Genomic DNA, 5827 nt, shown 5'->3' on the forward strand with positions numbered 1-5827 from the left:
CATCGGCAGGCGGACTTCCAACCACTGCGCCACCAGGGAAGCCCCAAAGATTCTGCTTTTAACTGATCTGGGATGAGGCCGGGTGTTCTTCCCTTTTTTTTTTCAACTGAAGAATAGTTGACGTACAATATGATACGATTTCAGGTGTACACCATAGTGATCTGAATTTATATACATTATGAATTAATCACCATGGTAAATCTAGTAACCATCTGTCCCCGTACAAGGTTATTACAACACTGTTGACTCTTTTCTCTGTGCTGTACATTACATCCCCGTGACTTATTTATTTTACAGCTGGAGGTTGGTACCTCTCAATCCCCTTCACCTATTTCACTCATCCCCCCCACCCCTCCCTCTGGCGACCACCTGTTTGTTCTCTGTATCTATGAGTCTTTTTCTGTTTTGTTATGTTTGTTTGTTTTGTTTCTTAGATTCCACATATGAGTGAAATCATATGGTATTTGTCATTCTCTGCCTGACCTATGTCACTTAGCATAGTACCCGCTAGGTCCATCCATGTTGTCACAGATGGCAAGATTTCTTAGGGGCTCACGTATCTTTTCCAATTAGTGTTTTCATTTTCTTCAGATACACACTCAGCAGTGGAATTGCTGGATCGTATGGTAGTTCTATTTTTAATTTTTTGAGGAACCTCCATAGCGGCTGCACCTATTCACATTCCCACTAAGAGTGCAGGAGGGTCCCATTTCTCCGCATCCTTGCCAACCCTCATTATTCAGGTGTGAGGTGACACCTCATTATGGTTTTGATTTGCATTTCCCTGACAATTAGTGATGCTGAGCATCTTTTTATGTGTTTATTGGCCATTTGTATGTCTTCTTTGGCAAAATGTCTATTCAGGTCCTCTGCCCATTTTTTTTTTTTTTTTTTTTTTTTTTTGGTAGTGGCTGGTCTCCTTGTCTCCCGTTGCGGAGCACAGGTTCTGGACACGCAGGCTCAGCAGCCATGGCTCACGGGCCCAGCCGCTCCGTGGCATGTGGGATCTTCTCGGACCGGGGCATGAACCCGCGTCCCCCGCATCAGCAGGCGGACTCTCAACCACTGCACCACCAGGAAAGCCCCCTCTGCCCATTTTTAAACGATTGTTTGTTTTTTTGATATTGAGTTGTGCGAGTTCTTTATATATTCTGGATATGAACCCCTTATCAAATATATCGCTTGTAAATGTCTTATCCTATTCAGTAGGCAGCCTTTTCATTTTGTTGCTGGTTTCCATCACTGTGCAAAAGCTTTCTAGTTTGATGTAGTCCCAATTGTTTACTTTTGCTTTTGTTGCCCTTGCCCGAGGAGACAGATCCAAAAACATATTACTAAGACTGATGTCAAAGAGCCCGTGTCTTCTTCTAGGAATTCTCTTGTTTCCACGTTCTTTTAAACGTGCACTTAATGCGCTGTCAGGGCTGAGAACCCCTGCTCTGCGTCCTAATCAGCTGGGACAGGCTGACCAGACATCAGGAAGCCTCACAGTGGTATTCGCTTGGGGTCTGGCCTTCAGCCTCATATGTTCAGAACCCTCTTATCTTATCAGAACCCTCGAGGTCATTGGTCTTGGAGAGACAGACACATGGTGAGAGTGAAATGGAGAGGTCTGAATGTCGTCTTATTAATTTATGATGAAAAATAGACCTGTCAAACTGACCAAGTATATGTGTTGGCCTGAACAGCAAATTTTCCCTCTAAGCAAACTCCTAAGGAAGCCGCATGATGAGGAAGGACTCGGAACAGAGGAAGTGGCCCCGTGGTTGACTGCCGTCGGGCCTGAGATCCCACGAAGGGTATGTGCCCTTTGGGAAGGCTGGATGCACCGGCCCTCTTTACCAGGTCCTTTGTCAGCCGTGAATCGGTCTGCACGGCATGTCGTCGGTTTGCTGCCAGCTCACCTTTGCGTCACCCTTATCAGGTCATTCAGAAACGGATTCCAGAACAGGAGTCAAGGCAGCAGAATTAGCTCACATCTGTGTCTAGCAAAATGACTGGTCATTCCATCAGAGAAGGGGAAGGTCTGGACCGTGGCTCTGGTTTTTTTTTTAATATAAATTTATTTATTTTTAATTTCGGCTGCGTTGCTGTGCACAGGCTTTCTCTAGTTGCGGCGTGCGGGGGCTACTCTTCACTGTGGTGCGCGGGCTTCTCATTATGGTGGCTTCTCTTGTTGCAGGGCACGGGCTCTAGGCGCACTGGCTTCAGTAGTTGTGGCTCGCGGGCTCAGTAGTTGTGACACACGGGCTTAGTTGCCCCGCGGCACGTGGGATCTTCCCGGACCAGGGCTCAAACCCATGTCCTCTGCACTGGCAGGCGGGTTCTTAAACCACTGCACCACCAGGCAAGTCCCTGTAGCTCTGGTTTGATGAAAGCAGGTGTCATAAACATACATATGAATGCCCCAGAGGAAAGGATCTGGGCCTTGAGCTCTGTCCTTCTCATTCCTAAGGAAGATTTGAAAACTGCCATGAAAGCTGTGGCTACAATTTTGCCTGAAGGATTATAAACATTTAATTTGGATTTTAGAGCTCGCTACTGATCCCACATCTGCGCCGAGTTGGGGATGGTGGGCCAGGGCCCAGCAGCCTCTGAAGCCCGTACATCTGAGAAGGAGAGTGTGAACATCCCATGAACAACGTGCACGTGATTGTGCCAGGCCGGGATCCCAGCAGGGGGACGTTAGGAAGAGGGCGTCAGTGCGCGACCGGATGGGGAGTGATGTGGGGGGAGACCCACGGCGGAGGCCGTCGTTCCCCGTCAGCTCGTGGGTGACAAATGACCAGAAGAACAGGGTGACTGAGACATTGGGGTTGTATAAAATGTTACCCAGGGAGGAAAGCAGGAGCTCAGAGGTAGGTTCACTTCGGGTTCAGAAGTCTGTCTTTTTTTTTTTTTTTTTTCTGGCCACACCGAGTGGCTTGGGGGATCTTAGTTCCCTGACCAGGAATTGAACCTGGGCCCCCTGCAGTGGAAGCACCGAGTCCTAACCACTGGGCAGCCAGGGAACTCCCCAGAAGTCTGTCTTTTAATAAAGGATTAATTTATTTAGAATTTAAAGGATCACCAAAGAATTGAGGATGACTGTCCGGTCTTTCTTACTACAGAGTGAGAGCTAGGTTGTTTACTAACCTATGATACAGGTTAACTGTATTGATTGAAACCCAGCACTCAGCATGGCTCTGATACTAACTTTAGCTCCTTCTCATGAGCGCTAGTCCCTTGGCCAGGTGGGGCAGAAGGAGATTTCTTGCCTATGCTGTGTCTGTATCTTCGCTACATTTAGCCGCCCTAATTTTGCTTTTCTGATTCTCTCCCGTGGGACCCAGACCGGTTTCCGTCAGATAAACCATGTGCTTGCGTCAGGGACTTGTTTTCTACAGGAGTCCTATTTTCCGACCTCCTCTATGCTGTCTCACTGGAGCAAACTCGCTGGCAGGTAGCAATGAACCTGGTGTCTCCCCAGCTCACCTGCACACCTTTGAGGGGAGCTGGGTTTGTTCCTAAACCAGCTGATGCCCATGGTTCATGTTATTGTACTTAGGAAATGTGATGACACACTAAGAATTCAGCCGATTAACTATTACGTACGTGAATATAATGAGTGTGAAAGGGAGAACTGCTTATTTGAAAGCTAAGTTGAATGATTTGGAAAGATTCAATACAGGTATAAATGAAAGATTTGCTTAAAAGTAAGTGTAGGGGAGGCTGAGGGGAAATGATTTAAGAACGGAAGCATTCTGTACTGAAACTGCTTTTCAACAGTCTATAAGATCTGCTGCCCATTTAAAGTAATCAGAATTTGAAATTGTAGATAACACATTATAGGTGTGATTTATGCAAAAAAGGAGACAGCGAGAATCCCTAGTTGGGGCACCGCGCAAAGAAAAGGCTTTGGCCCTGGGTCAAAATATTGGCAAATAATTGACCATATAAATGTGTTTTAAGGTAAAATAAAATGTTTACAGTATTTATATAATTTTTAAATCACTGATTCATCCATCTAACACATACTTATTGAGTGCCTACTGTGTGTCAGTGTTCTCAGCTCTGGGAATGCAGAAATGATTCAGACCAACCAAGTCCCTGTGCTCAGAATGTACATTCTAGTGTAGGAGTCGGCAGGAAACAGGAGGGTAATATATACCTATGACGTCATGCAACTCTGTGAACCGTGCAGGTGAGCAGAGCCGGTGATGGGGTGAGGAGGCAGGGGCAGGAAAGGCCTCTGTAATGAGGACACGTGAGAGCAGAGAGGGGATCACGTGGGGAGCCACGTGGAGATCAAAGGGAAGACTATAGGGGCAGAGGGACCAGTGGGGCAAGACCCCCAGCCGGGCCTGAGCTGGAGGTACTGAAGGAGCCTGGGGGAGCCGGTTGGAAGGCGAGTACTTCGGGGTGAGGAGAGACACGGGCAGGGCCAGGGCACCGCGGGGGTGACTTTGCATCTTACCCAGAAAATGAGGGAAGCCACGTGGTGGGAGGGATGGGAGGAAGGAGCCTGGCTAGGTCTGATTTCTCATTTTATTTTTATTTTTATTTATTTATGTTTTTTGCAGTATGCGGGCCTCTCACTGCTGTGGCCTCTCCCGTTGCGGAGCCACAGGCTCCGGACGCGCAGGCTCAGCGGCCATGGCTCACGGGCGCAGCCGCTCCGCGGCACGTGGGATCCTCCCGGACCGGGGCACGAACCCATGTCCCCTGCATCGGCAGGCGGACTCTCAACCACTGCGCCACCAGGGAAGCCCTGATTTCAGCTCTGCTGCTGTATGGAGAATTGAAGATAGGGGGGCAAAGGTGGAAGCCGGAAGTCACAAATGGCAAAGGCAGGGGCCCAGGCAGAGATGCCCAGGAGGACGAGCAGGGAGGACCGGACGTCCAGGGCGGTGCGGGGGAGCGAGAGAAGCAGGCGGAGGCGGAGGGAGTGACCCCTACAAGCGGCCTGATGGACACGGAAGGGAGGGGAGGGGGCGCTTAGGGAAGGGACAGGGATGTCGCTGGGCGCGTCCCGGGGGGGTGGGAGCGGAGGGGCGCCCTGGAGGGCGAGGTGCTCAGGCCTTTGAGTTCATTAGAGGCAAGAAGGCGGGACTGGGTTCAGCCACGACGAGGAAGCCTGCTTTCCGTCTGTCTCCGCAGCTGATGGCGTTGGGAGGTGGGCCCAGGCCGCTCTTGCCCATTTTTGGCGGCGCCGCCCTTGGAAGCTGCTCAGCAGAATTCCGCAGAGGGAAAACAAGCCAGAGGCTGACACTTCTCAGGCTTTAGGTAGACGCTCTGCGGTTGGAAAGCTTTTGGGAAATGTCTGTTATGGGAATGTATTTTATATACAGGTGTCAGCAATCTATTAAAAAAAAAAAAAAAAAGTTCCCGGAAGCCTCGGGACCTGGCTGGGTCCCTAGCGCGGACCGGAAATATCCCGCATCAGGTCACCCTTGGGGACCAGGAATTTCTGGACGGATGGAAGGAGGAGCACGGTTCAGAGATGTTACCCCGACGGCCTGGCTTTAATTTTCTGCCATTTCTGCCTCTACCCCTCGGTTCCGGCCCTTGGGAACAGCCGATGCCAACAGTTGAAGATCCTAAATCTTTGAATTTTGCCCCAGCACAGCCCTGCTTGCCCTTGATAAGCCCGAGACAGGGAGGTGAAGGCAGACGTGCCTTTTATAACAAGAAAGCCCCACGTGGGTCCTTACAATCTAGTGTGGCCCCTGTGAGGGATTCCTCTTTCCTGGGCTGAAGGTAGGTCAGGGCCCCGAACCCAAACAGGATGAGTGGGACTTGCTTTGCAGCCCACACCTGACTCTTTCCTGGTAGGAAACAGGCATTC

The sequence above is a fragment of the Lipotes vexillifer genome, unplaced genomic scaffold (genome assembly GCF_000442215.2).
Source record: "Lipotes vexillifer unplaced genomic scaffold, Lipotes_vexillifer_v1.1 scaffold543, whole genome shotgun sequence".
Taxonomy (NCBI): domain Eukaryota; kingdom Metazoa; phylum Chordata; class Mammalia; order Artiodactyla; family Lipotidae; genus Lipotes; species Lipotes vexillifer.